This window comes from Nematostella vectensis, chromosome 6 (assembly GCF_932526225.1).
Source record: "Nematostella vectensis chromosome 6, jaNemVect1.1, whole genome shotgun sequence".
Lineage (NCBI taxonomy): Eukaryota > Metazoa > Cnidaria > Anthozoa > Actiniaria > Edwardsiidae > Nematostella > Nematostella vectensis.
The window spans coordinates 11,790,526-11,805,070 of NC_064039.1; the positions used below are offsets into that span (position 1 = coordinate 11,790,526).

At 39.8% G+C, this 14,545-nt stretch overlaps 1 protein-coding gene and 1 long non-coding RNA gene across 7 annotated transcripts in view; one reads left to right on the forward strand and one right to left on the reverse strand.

Annotated features, from left to right (window-relative positions):
* LOC116618074 overlaps positions 1-14,545 on the forward strand; it is an 87,723-nt gene that overhangs the window by 49,744 nt on the left and 23,434 nt on the right. For 2 of the 6 annotated variants that reach the window (XR_004296022.2, XR_007311977.1), the window contains exon 2: positions 1,107-1,292. The exons of the other annotated variants lie outside the window; for them this stretch is intronic. The gene's annotated coding sequence lies outside the window, so the exon portion shown is untranslated. Of the gene's footprint in view, positions 1-1,106; positions 1,293-14,545 lie in introns of those variants that run through there. 6 annotated transcript variants of the gene reach the window in all.
* On the reverse strand, positions 9-9,604 carry LOC125567997. Its single transcript, XR_007311983.1, has 2 exons — positions 8,890-9,604; positions 9-8,061 (listed from the first exon to the last, which is right to left on the reverse strand). It is a non-coding gene; the product is annotated as an uncharacterized LOC125567997 (long non-coding RNA).

Here is a 14,545-nt window from a genome sequence, read left to right on the forward strand (position 1 = left end):
CATTTTTATGCTGTATTTGTGCAGTTACTTCAGGGACGCAGTGGCGTTTTTTGCGTGTAGGTAGCTTGATGGAGAAAGAGTTCTAATGATCAGGGTGAAAACATTCAGCTGTAAAATGATAATCGGATTCCTATCAAATGGCGAACGACAGTAAAAGCTTTGATTTGCAAGTATTCACTCAAGTGTACGGCCTCGCCTTGATATGAAAAAGAAATCTATACTCATACTAGTTATCGTCACTAGACACTCTGCAAATGAGACTTTTATTGTTGCAACACTAGTAAGAAAGAAATCTATACTCATACTAGTTAGTTATCGTCACTAGACACTCTGCAAATGAGACTTTTATTGTTGCAACACTAGTAAGAAAGAAATCTATACTCATACTAGTTAGTTATCGTCACTAGACACTCTGCAAATGAGACTTTTATTGTTGCAACACTAGTAAGAAAAGATAAACAATTATGAATAAAATCTAGACATTAGCAACCTTATTTGATAACAGTGTAAATCCGAACAAAGTGTATTACATTCTAATATGCAAAGGCGATTTCTGAAGGTAGGCTTTACTCATATCTGAGTCATTTCTATATTCTGAGTAATATGAAACCTCCCTTGCGGCTTCGCAGATGTATTGTTTTTCACTATTTTTTTATCTGTTCTGTTATTAGCCATGTTCCGGGATTTACGAGAGTTAAACAGGACGCAGGATAAGGGGATCAAACTGGAATCAGTGCTATCAAATCTTAATTACCCTGTTTTCCGCATGTGTTATCCGCCCGAACAAATGCACAACGACGGCACAATCGAAACAGTACACATGCGTCTAAGAGAGTTTTTTTGAGCTTTTTAGTAATATATCTTAATCTGACACCGTCTTAACTTAGACAGACAACTAGCTTTTTTTGCACTGTTTTTTTTTTCGATATTCCAACGATGATAATAGTAAGTTCGCCATAAGACGTACATCAGACTTTGTTTCGATCAAATTAGCGGAGATTTGTAAAAGTTAACTTTTCTTTTAAACTTACTCACTCTGACAGTCAATTCTTGGTAAAGAAATTAAGTCAAATCCTGTAAAGCAGACAATATTCTTTTCTTTTTAGAACATCATCGGACACCGTTTTTCCGTTTGCTGTAAAAGGCCTCTCGACGTTAATCCTTTAATGGCGGTTGTTAGTGCGGGGCACATGAATGGTCTGCAAGGCGCCGGGAACTGTTTGTACCACAACAAGCCTTAGGATAGCACGCAACAAGAGCATGCGCAGAAAGAAATAAACGGCTTAGCGTTATAAGGCAGCACATTCGTTTTACCCGCTAAGATATCTCTAAGGGGATAAAGCGATTGCAAATAATTGAAAAATATTTTTTAATACGAGCAACACGGCGCTTTTTGTAAAGCTGGAGTTCAGTCACGTTATCGTTTTTACACCCTTTGTGACGCAATGCAATATGTGCAATGCGCAAGGCCACTAGATGTGTAGCTGCGAAGGTTCATTAGTCCTGCGCACAGCGGATATGTTGTCGAGGCGACTGCGTAATCACCTTCATCTCGAATCTTCAATCCCCCTTTACGGATTATCCTGCCTGAGATGAGTTATCGTGACTTATAGAGCGGCTTAATCCACAAATCTACCGATTACTGATTTTCTGATTGATAGCATGAGGGAAACGCGCTCTGTTTCCCGCCAAGCCCACGCAAAAGAACATTTGCCTTGTCACGGATACGAGAACATGTTCACCTGGATATTAAACGAGGGCGACTTACCCTTTGTGTTCTTTCTCCAAGTAGCCCCTATCCAGAATCCAGCCTTAGAAAGAATCGCCCGAAGCAGAGCGATATCAAAGTCATGGTATCAGGGTGATAGGGACATTCTTCCATCATATACCTTGTGTGGTGTGTTGATGGTTACGATTAGGTAGAAGCGCGTGTATGCGCTACCCCTGCGGCTCAACGCTTATTGTTTACCAAGAAACGGTATCGGATATAAGCCCAACTTCTGACGCCAAAGTAATAAATTTGCCCATCATATATGGTATATTTTGATTAGGTAACAAATCTGGAACGTCGTGATTGTGAAGTGCGCACTTTTAAACGCAAGAATTGCCTCTCTGCTCTCGTTGCTTTCTGTCTCATTCTTTTTTATTACTTAATAGACAACACAAGAACTTGTTTAAGTACTTCTGAAAACAAACGCATTCAAGTTTAAGTCTGCTTTCGTTTACTGCTTCCATCATAAAACACCCGTAAATACAAAAAGGAGTAATTCATTTTAAAAAAATGTTTCGAATAAAGAGTAAGCTGTAGTTTAAGGACTTGCACTTGAGATGGCCATATGAGAGACATCGAGTCGCTTACTATTCATACACACCATAAGGGCTTCCTGCCCTCCAAGAGCGTTTACCCAGAGCTCAAAGAAACACAAAGACCACAGGCGTCGCCCATTAATGACCGACTCAGGATTCTTACCTTCACCGGAGACAGGAATCGATGATTTTAATTTTAGCCCCTTACAGCTCAATTTAATTCTTGGCTATTTAAAATGACAAAATGTTCAAGGATTATCTATACATAAATGTCCATCCGTATGTTTGCAAACGCTTTTGTGTTAAGTTCACATATGCGAAAAGTATGTACCAAAGGGAGTTATTTTACTGAAAAATAATCCTGTAGTTGGTCAGAATTGAATTATAGCTAAGTTAATTTATCCATAAGCACTTCTTATTCAACTAGAAAACTTTTTATGAACTGCTCAGCTAGACATGCATTAAACAATGTTGCAAAGCTTAGCTTGAATTTTGAGATTTTTCTTACAAAAATGGGCGTCGGATGGACATGGGTCATTGGTATAAGAGGTTTAATATAGTTTTTCTATTGATCTTGGAGGATTTTGATGTAAACACGAGCAATCGGTCTCGGATGGTATTGGCGTGGTAAATGTTGTGTTGGTCTCAAAGGTGTTTGATTCGTTACATGGTGTGTTGGTTTCATAGGTTTTTGTGTGGGACGGGGTGTTTGTTACATGGGGGTTGGGTTTGGGGCATTAACTATTTGTCTCAGAGGGGTTTGATGAACAACATTAGGTGGGGGTCTCAGTTTGGGTTGATGTGTTGTGACATGGGGTGTGTGTCTCAGATTGGATTGATGTGTAACGTGGGTTGTGGGTCTCAGATGGGATTGATGTGTGATATGGGGCGTGTCTCAGATGGGAATGATGTATAACATGGGGTGTGTGTCTCAGATGGGATTGATGAGTAACGTGGGTTGTGGGTCTCAGATGGGATTGATGTGTAACATGGGGTCTCAGATGGGATTGATGTGTGATATGGGGTGTGTCTCAAATGGGAATGATGTGTAACATGGGGTCTCTGATAGGGTTGATGTGTTGTGACATGGGTTGTGGGTCTCAGATGGGATTGAAGTGTAACGTGGGTTGTGGGTCTCAGATGGGATTGATGTGTAACATGGGGTCTCAGATGGGATTGATGTGTAACATGGGGTCTCAGATGGGATTGATGTGTAACATGGGGTCTCAGATGGGATTGATGTGTAACATGGGGTGTGTGTCCCAGATGGGATTGATGTGTAACATGGGGTGTGTGTCTCAGATGGGATTGATGTGCAACATGGGGTGTGTGTCTCAGATGGGATTGATGTGTAACATGGGGTGTTGGTCTCAGATGGGATTGATGTGTAACGTGGGTTGTGGATCTCAGATGGGATTGATGTGTAACATGGGGTGTGTCTCAGATGGGAATGATGTGTAACATGGGGTGTGTGTCTCAGATGGGATTGATGTATAACATGGGGTGTGTGTCTCAGATGGGAATGATTTGTAACATGGGTTGTGTGTCTCAGATGGGATTGATGTGTAACGTGGGGTGTGGGTCTCAGATGGGATTGATGTGTGATATGGGGCGTGTCTCAGATGGGAATGATGTATAACATGGGGTGTGTGTCTCAGATGGGATTGATGAGTAACGTGGGTTGTGGGGCTCAGATGGGATTAATGTGTAACATGGGTGTGTCTCAGATGGGAATGATGTGTAACATGGGTTGTGGGTCTCAGATGGGATTGATGTGTAACATGGGGTCTCAGATGGGATTGATGTGTAACATGGGGTCTCAGATGGGATTGATGTGTGATATGGGGTGTGTCTCAAATGGGAATGATGTGTAACATGGGGTCTCTGATAGGGTTGATGTGTTGTGACATGGGTTGTGGGTCTCAGATGGGATTGAAGTGTAACGTGGGTTGTGGGTCTCAGATGGGATTGATGTGTAACATGGGGTCTCAGATGGGATTGATGTGTAACATGGGGTCTCAGATGGGATTGATGTGTAACATGGGGTCTCAGATGGGATTGATGTGTAACATGGGGTGTGTGTCTCAGATGGGATTGATGTGTAACATGGGGTGTGTGTCTCAGATGGGATTGATGTGTAACATGGGGTGTTGGTCTCAGATGGGATTGATGTGCAACATGGGTTGTGGGTCTCAGATGGGATTGATGTGTAACGTGGGTTGTGGATCTCAGATGGGATTGATGTGTAACATGGGGTGTGTCTCAGATGGGAATGATGTGTAACATGGGGTGTGTGTCTCAGATGGGATTGATGTATAACATGGGGTGTGTGTCTCAGATGGGAATGATTTGTAACATGGGTTGTGTGTCTCAGATGGGATTGATGTGTAACGTGGGGTGTGGGTCTCAGATGGGATTGATGTGTAACGTGGGGTGTGGGTCTCAGATGGGATTGATGTGTAACATGGGGTCTCAGATGGGATTGATGTGTAACGTGGGGTGTGTGTCTCAGATGGGATTGATGTATAACATGGGGTGTGTCTCATATGGGATTGATGTGTAACATGGGGTGTGTGTCTCAGATAGGATTGATGTGTAACATGGGATTTCAGATGGGATTGATGTGTGATATGGGGCGGGTCTCAGATGGGATTGATGTGTGATATGGGGTGTCTCAGATAGGATTAATGTGTGATATGGGGTGCGTCTCAGATGGGATTGATGTGTAACATGGGGTTTCAGATGGAATTGATGTGTGATATGGGGCGTGTCTCAGATGGGATTGATGTCTGATATGAGGTGTTGGTCTCAGATGGGATTGATGTGTGATATGGGGTGTCTCAGATGGGATTGATGTGTGATATTGGGTGCGTCTCAGATGGGATTGATGTATAACATTGGTTGTGTGTCTCAGATGGGATTGATGTGTAACGTGGGGTGTGTCTCAGATGGGATTGATGTGTAACGTTGGGTGTGGGTCTCAGATGGGATTGATGTATAACATGGGGTGTGTGTCTCAGATGGGATTGATGTGTAACATGGGGTGTGTCTCAGTTGGATTGATGTGTAACATGGGGTGTGGGTCTCAGATGGGATTGATGTGTAACATGGGGTGTGTCTCTCAGATGGGATTGATGTGTAACATGGGGTGTTGGTCTCAGATGGGATTGATGTATAACATGGGGTGTGTGTCTTAGATGGGATTGATGTGTAACATGGGGTGTTGGTCTCAGATGGGATTGATGTATAACATAGGTTGTGTATCTCAGATGGGATTGATGTGTAACGTGGGGTGTGTGTCTCAGATGGGATTGATGTGTAACATGGGGCGTCTCAGATGGGAATGATGTGTAACATGGGGTGTGTGTCTCAGATGGGATTGATGTGTAACATGGGGTGTTATCCTTCTGCAAGTATTGTGTGGATGATGAATCCCGTAGTATATCCTCTGATTTACCAGCTAACAACCAATCAGAAGATTGATTACGCGCAAGTGTTGTAGAATTAGTGTTACATCTTAATTTTCCCTTGAATTCTTGTCGAAAAAATGTAGTTGAAAGTTATCGTTAGACTCCAAACATGATAAAAACTGCACTATTGTTTTTCTTCGTTTGCTCAATCAATTAAAATCCCCTGATGAGTGGGCAACCACGAAACAGACCTGTAGGGAAACCTATGTAGTTTGTATTTTTCTCAAACCAACACTAATTAAAATAATATATAGATTTAGGCCCTGCATTTAACACCTTTTTGTGTTGACTGATAGGGGTAGTTTTAGGGGGTGTCTCTAGAATGTTTTTTAATGAGATTAAAAATATGTCAAATTTTACTGCCATGTTATTATGAATTGTATTGGCCCCTCCAAATAGATCAAGCAGAACTCATTCAATAATATTAAATAAGCAGTGTGAAAGTCAACAAAATACTAAAACTTGGTGTGAGAAAGGCTGTCAAGGTTCAAGGTGTTTAGTTGACGAGAATGTTTTTTTCAAGAGTCTAATGGTCAATTCTTATTTCCCTTTTTAGAAGTTCCACTATGTATATTTTTATCAAAACAACATTCTAACAAGCTTGACCTTGTGAAGAATATACCAAGGATGTAACAGCATTCCAAAGATTAAGATGCCGTACTGCAGTTCAGAGGCGGATCTAGCTTTTTGCCAAGGGGGGGATTTGGCCCAAAAATTTTTGTCATTATTTTAAAAATGAATGCAATGGAGGCAAATCCTAAAGTTATACTGAAAGTGCTTAATTCCAATTTCTAATTTCAAACCAAACCATGTTGACCTATGTTAGGGTTAGAGAGAAATAAATATAACAAAAAGTCAATGGGGAGAAGAAAAAGGGAGAAATGAATGACTCTATATTTGAAAAAATGTGACTCTACTTTTAAAAATATATAACAATAATGCAATAATAGCTTAAATGAGCATATTCCTAACATTTTCCCCTTTCTATTTAACTATAGGTTTTCTTTACAGATTTATTATTGAAAATGCACAAGTTTGATGTTGTCCTTATATAGTTTAAGTACCTTGCTCCCAGGGGGGAGGGGCTTTGAGAAACGGGAGTTTGAGAGACGGGGGTGCTCGGGGTGCTCGACAGCATAATCAATTTTAACCCTAAGGAATAGCACTAAGGGCGTGGTCAACAACAATTCTTACCCCTCAGAGATAGCACAGGTGTAGTCAGAGGAACTTTTAACCCTGAGAGACAGCATTAAAAAAAACAATGCTGGTTTTAATTTGCTGACGGATCTTATATTGTTATGTTACCAACAATAAAGTAGAAAGTATTAACCGATCAGTTGACTTGTGGTTTATTGTAAAATACATTTCAAGCGATTGGGCCACCACTTAACGTGAGAAACCTTAAAAGATAGCAGAATCGGAAAAATCCTAAAACACACCCTAAGAGATAGCAGTTGGAAAAAAAATTGTATACCGTAAAAGATAGGTTGAGCACCCCCGTCTATCTTTCTGGAGAGTCCCCCCTGGACCTTGCTCTAATAAAAAACCCTTCCCCTGATAGAAGTTTCATTAATGTAAACTTGTATCAAAGCTACATTCTGACCAGCTTTGCCCTTGCAAAGAAACAAATGATGGATGCAACAGCATTCCAAAGATAGAATGATATAGTTAGATACACTTCAGATGCCATATGGAAGATTAATCTATCACTTATTACTGGTGATACTCTATCACCAAGGAAATTAAGATCCACAAATATACCTCCAGTATTAGACATTGGTGCACCCACCCTTTAGGATGGTGGCCTGCTGTTTTTTTATAGAAACCATGGATCCACATATGCTAATGCTACTCCTAAATTAAATGCAATGGAGGAGAACAAATTGATTGAAAATGTCTAATTTCAAACCTATTACCTATTTTAATTTATTTAGGGTGCAGAGAGGAAACAGCAAATAATATCAATAATCAAGAGAGAGAGAGAGAGAGAAAAGGAAGAAATTGGACTATATCTTTGATAGAAAAATCATCAGTAATGCAACAACTTGGTTGAGCACTCTCCTAACATTTCCCCTTTCCTAATTATCTTCAGGTTGATAGAAAAAATGTTTTCAGATTTATCATTGAGGGCAAGTATTTGCTCTAAAAAAGCCTATTTCACATTTACTGCTGTATCAAAGTAAGAAATCCCCTACTTTATTATCTTTAAGACATTTGCCTATTCTCATGCCTCCCAGCCTTCAGCATCAATCATGGCCCTCGGGTAGTCCTTGGTTGGTTTTACCTAAAGAAAAGTGAAAACAATTATAAGTATTTTTTTTCTTTCAAAACAACATTTTCATCATGCCATTTATAACCTTATTAACTTTCCACAACTATTTGAATAATAAATAAATAAACAAAATAGATAGTATGCAAGTTGCAGACAATATAAGCTAAGCAAAAAGAATATAGGTATTAATAGGGGTATTTGTAGTTATGATAATGTTGTAAAAGTTGCTGTATCTTTGAGAAGACTAAATACGCAGAATATAAAGACAAGAAAGGTCTTCTTCAGCAATAAACGACAGGATGATATTTGTCAGCCTTTATTAAATATCTCAACGCAGTCAATAAAGTATAGAGAGAACGAAGAATATCAAAGGATGTTGTTATGCTCAAATTGTTTGATTTAGACCACGAATTCTCAAAGCAAACTCTATAAACAAATGTATAAATTGAACAAGCTAAGTGACATTGATACAGTAACTAGACAACTACGTATTTCTGTCGTTAAATTCTTACTTACCGTGAAGAATATATGCCTGAATTTATAGAACGTGTAAGTATTTACGAATTTAACATTTTCATGGCGATAGCCAGTGGAATGAAAACCACTCAAGTGCACGCCAATATATAAGCCAATCGGAATTCAAGTAGATGGTATTTTAGCCAATCAAAACAAGGATAGATGACTTTGATATGACATCTTGACGTCAAACTGGTACGGTGTTTTAGCTTGAGCGATTGGTTTTGGAAAAAAAAAAGACGAAGAAACGAGCATTATAAAAGCACAACAATAAAAGAAAAATAACTGTGATATTCTCAATACAAAACATCGTGAAAAACTCACCTTGGCAGTGTTTTTTGTCGCTTTCTGTGTGTGGTTGTGTTCGCTTTTTGTTGTAAACTGTGAACTTGTCGGCTTTCTGCTAGCAAGAAACTCGTCGACACAAGTGATTTTTTTTATAGCTGAAAACATACATCAATCCAAGGCACTTTCTTCTCAGGATCTCCTTATAGATCTCCATAGATATAGACGTGAAGGAATATTATTAAAATGGTAGTGTAGAGCCTCTAAGTAGTCTTCTTTTTGCTGCTGCAACGGACGGGATTCACGAACACTCGGGTAGGTTTTACTATCGGCTTCAGACAAAACGGTTCCTCAAAGATTTCAGCCCATTTGAATCCGCATATTTTCTCATTAAATACTATTTTCAATCTGCCTTTTTTGCTGTGAACACACGAACTTTGAAGGCGGTAAAAAAATAAAAATACGTGAAAACGTAAGACCGAGTGGGGCCTTGGGCTGGATGGATAGATTGTGACACCACAAGATACCCGCGCGATGACCACAAAACCAAGTCGCATAGCTATACCATATATCTATATCTATGTGGCTCCGCTATTATCTCTTGGAGATGTTTTTTTATCGCCATCAGTATACATTAAATTAACCCATTGACTCTTGGCTTTTTTTTAGCTGAATTTACAAAAAACAGACTGAAAACAGATACCTCCCCCCTATTCTGAGTTGCACCTAGTCAGCGGTATCCAAGCTTTCCAACAGTGCTTTGCGGTCCCCACTTTTAATCCCTCGTCGTTGTGCTGAAGCCAGCACAAGTTGATGGTTGCTTGTATTTTTCATTAAAAATACAGCTATGAGCATATTAGGAAAGTGTCTCAGCACATCATGAAGTCTTTTGGGGCATAATTGAGTGCTTTGCTTATGGATATTTGCAAGCAAAGGTGGATTCGTGATGATTTTTTCTTGTTTGGTTTTGCCTGGATGAGAAAATAATTTTCTAATGAATCACCACAGCTCTCCTAAATGCTGTCTTTTCTGAAACCAAATTGATTGCAAAATTGTTTACACTGCTATTCTGGGTCTGTATGACCTGGAATTGATTTGTTTGGCTTCGGGGTGAAAAGACTTTTCGTTTTATTGCGTTTTATTGAGAGGGGTGATTCTGCTTTTCTCTCCTTGTTCGATTTGAGAAATTGTCAAAGAACCTGTGCTATTATGTGGCTTAAGAGTAGATGCCAACACCTTGGTTGGATGCATATCTGCAAGACCATTTATCCCTTAGACTGATGTCTGAGTATCTTCATCTTGTTGTGTTTATTTTGCATTTATGAATTTTTGGGGTTGTGGGTACTTCCCAAAGCCGGTACAGGCCGGTTGAGGGGTCAATGTGTTAATGTTTTTTTTTATAATTTTCCTTTGTTGGCTTTGAACATCGAAATTGCTAAACAACTCGCGTATTTCCCCCTTTGCCTTGGCTGAAACTAGAAACTCTTCTATCACTCTAACACGCTCTAACGTCGTAGACCGTCTCTGTTTATCATTTTATGATGACTCAATCATGTTTATAGTTTTTTCCCATAGAATTTGAAAGGCGAGCATTTCCCGGTGGAAAACACGTGGCATAACTTTGACATAAGATATGTAAATTGCGTACTTTAAAAGGGGTATTAGTTACACAGCGGTTTGGTGTGGGTCTTAGTGTGTTACTCGCAAAAGAAGCTTAGGGTGTTTGTTAAATGAAGTTTGCGGGCGATGGTGTGTTTTCTTACAAAGGGGTTTGATGTGTGACAAGGGGTGTTGGTTACAAAGGGGTTTGATGTGTGACAAGGGGTGTTGGTTACAAAGGGGTTTGATGTGTGACATGGGGTGTTGGTTACAAAGGGGTATGATGTGTGAATGTGTGATGATGTGTGGAAACTTTTACGAAGTTCTAAGATCAATGTACTCCAATGATATATCGTGTGGGAAGATAAGGGATTCAATTAGTGAAAGTTTTAGATGCATGGTTGGGGTAAAACAAGGATGCATGTTGAGTCCAACTCTTTTTAATCTGTTCCTTAGCGATTTACCTGATACCTTAGCGAAATCTTCAAGTGCCCACATCTTAGGCAACACAAAATTAAATTGTCTTCTGTATGCAGACGACTTAGTACTTTTCTCGGAAACAAGTAGTGGTCTGCAAGACCTTTTAAATAGACTTTCTATCTACTCAGAAGAAAATAGTCTAAAAGTCAATACTTCAAAAACTAAGGTGATGATTTTTAATAACATAGGCAAAGTAATGAATAACTATCAATTCCTTTTGAACAGGGAACAATTGGAAAATGTCAAATCTTATAAGTACCTAGGGCTAGTATTCAGCGCGGTAGGAAACTTTAACTTAGCAAAAGAGGAGCTTAAAAAAACCGCACTCAAAGCTTTATTTAAGTTAAGGAAAGATCTCGGTATTCACTTCAGATCAGACATTAATCTTACATTAAAACTGTTTGATGCACTGATCAAACCAATTTTATTGTATGGCAGCGAGGTATGGGGTGCCGATAATAAAAGCTGTGTTGATGATAGAGATCCGCTTGAATCAGTACATCTTAAATTCTGTAAAATGTTACTAGGAACTGGAAAAACGGCTGTGAACAATGCGTGCAGAGGGGAACTAGGCAGATATCCTCTTTGTATAAATGCAACATATAGGAACATAAAATACTGGACCAACCTTCGGTCAAAAGAAGAGGCCCTCTCAAAAGTAGTTTATACAGAGTGTGTAAATAACCCTCACGTGTCCTACTGGACCCACAAAACAAAAGAAATAATTTTCAAAGCGGGTTTTGGGTTTATGTGGCTCTATCAAAATGAAACCGACCCTACATTGTTCCTTGATATTTTCTCTAAACGACTTAATGATATGTATTTTCAGAAATGGCATGGGGAAATTTTCAATGACCAAAGGAAAAACAGTAATGAAATGAACAAACTAAGAACTTATAGAACTTTTAAAAACAAATATGAATTAGAGAATTACCTTGTAGCCATCCCTAATGTGAAACATAGAGTTGCGCTAACAAAACTAAGAATAAGTAATCACCAATTGCAAATTGAGAAAGGCAGACATACGAGGCCTTACACAAAGGAAAAAGATCGGATTTGCCCAACATGCAAAAATGACGTGGAAAATGAATTTAACTTTCTAGTACAATGCCAAACATACAAAGAGCTACGAAATTCAGTTATCCAAAATTTGCAGCGCAATCAAATTACACAAAAACGCCATTTCAATTTACTAATAAATCCGCCAACTCAATTAGCAGGGATAGCTGCAAGGTACATTTCCGAATGTTTCAAGCTAAGGGAAACGCTAATATGAAAAATTAAACCTAAAGCACAATAGAAATCTGAAGTAAGCAGAGCAAAAAAAAAAAAAAAAAAAAAAAAAAAAAAAAAAAAAAAAAATACAAATACAAATAAAAATAAAAAAAAGGAAAGGGGAAAAAGGGAAGAAAAAAAGAAAAAAGAAAATACAATGTAAAACTAAGTAGTAACTAAAAACAATCAGAAAAGATTTAGAAAAAGAAAAAATGAAAGAAAGGAAATACAATGTAAACTAAAACTAAGAACAATCATATAATAGCTGTTGTACGTCTTATATACGTACTATTTTACCTTTTTTTAAAATTTTTTGGTCACTAACCGATGTAACTTTACTGTTTCAAGGGACCAATAAATAAAATCTGTCTGTCTGTCTGTCTGTGTGACATGGGGTGTTGGTTACAAAGGGGTTTGATGTGTGACATGGGGTGTTGGTTACAAAGGGGTATGATGTGTGACATGGGGTGTTGGTTACAAAGGGGTATGATGTGTGACATGGGGTGTTGGTTATAAAGGGGTATGATGTGTAACATGGGGTGTTGGTTACAAAGGGGTTTGATGTGTGACATGGGGTGTTGGTTACAAAGGGGTTTGATGTGTGGCATGGGGTGTTGGTTACAAAGGGGTTTGATGTGTGACATGGGGTGTTGGTTACAAAGGAGTTTGATGTGTGACATGGGGTGTTGGTTACAAAGTGGTATGATGTGTGACATGGGGTGTTGGTTACAAAGGGGTTTGATGTGTGACATGGGGTGTTGGTTACAAAGGGGTTTGATGTGTGACATGGGGTGTTGGTTACAAAGGAGTTTGATGTGTGACATGGGGTGTTGGTTACAAAGGGGTATGATGTGTGACACTGGGTGTTGGTTACAAAGGGGTTTGATGTGTGACATGGGGTGTTGGTTACAAAGGGGTTTGATGTGTGACATGGGGTGTTGGTTACAAAGGGGTTTCATGTGTGACACTGGGTGTTGGTTACAAAGGGGTTTGATGTGTGACATGGGGTGTTGGTTACAAAGGGGTTTGATGTGTGGCATGGGGTGTTGGTTACAAAGGGGTTTGATGTGTGACATGGGGTGTTGGTTACAAAGGAGTTTGATGTGTGACATGGGGTGTTGGTTACAAAGTGGTATGATGTGTGACATGGGGTGTTGGTTACAAAGGGGTTTGATGTGTGACATGGGGTGTTGGTTACAAAGGGGTTTGATGTGTGACATTGGGTGTTGGTTACAAAGGGGTATGATGTGTGACACTGGGTGTTGGTTACAAAGGGGTTTGATGTGTGACATGGGGTGTTGGTTACAAAGGGGTTTGATGTGTGACATGGGGTGTTGGTTACAAAGGGGTTTGATGTGTGACACTGGGTGTTGGTTACAAAGGGGTTTGATGTGTGACATGGGGTGTTGGTTACAAAGGGGTTTGATGTGTGACATGGGGTGTTGGTTACAAAGGGGTTTGATGTGTGACATGGGGTGTTGGTTACAAAGGGGTTTGATGTGTGACATGGGGTGTTGGTTACAAAGGGGTATGATGTGTGACATGGGGTGTTGGTTACAAAGGGGTTTGATGTGTGACACTGGGTGTTGGTTACAAAGGGGTTTGATGTGTGACATGGGGTGTTGGTTACAAAGGGGTTTGATGTGTGACATGGGGTGTTGGTTACAAAGGGGTTTGATGTGTGACATGGGGTGTTGGTTACAAAGGGGTTTGATGTGTGACATGGGGTGTTGGTTACAAAGGGGTTTGATGTGTGACACTGGGTGTTGGTTACAAAGGGGTTTGATGTGTGACACTGGGTGTTGGTTACAAAGGGGTTTGATGTGTGACATGGGGTGTTGGTTACAAAGGGGTTTGATGTGTGACGTGGGGTGTTGGTTACAAAGGGGTTTGATGTGTGACATGGGGTGTTGGTTACAAAGGGTTTTGATGTGTGACATGGCGTGTTGATAACAAAGGATTTTACTGTGTGACATGCGTGTTGGTTATAAAGGGTATGTTGTGTGACATGGGGTGTTGGTTACAAAGGGGTTTGATGTGTGACATGGGGTGTTGGTTACAAAGGGGTATGATGTGTGACATGGGGTGTTGGTTACAAAGGGGTTTGATGTGTGACATGGGGTGTTGGTTACAAAGGGGTTTGATGTGTGACATGGGGTGTTGGTTACAAAGGAGTTTGATGTGTGACATGGGGTGTTGGTTACAAAGGGGTATGATGTGTGACACTGGGTGTTGGTTACAAAGGGGTTTGATGTGTGACATGGGGTGTTGGTTACAAAGGGGTTTGATGTGTGACATGGGGTGTTGGTTACAAAGGGGTTTCATGTGTGACACTGGGTGT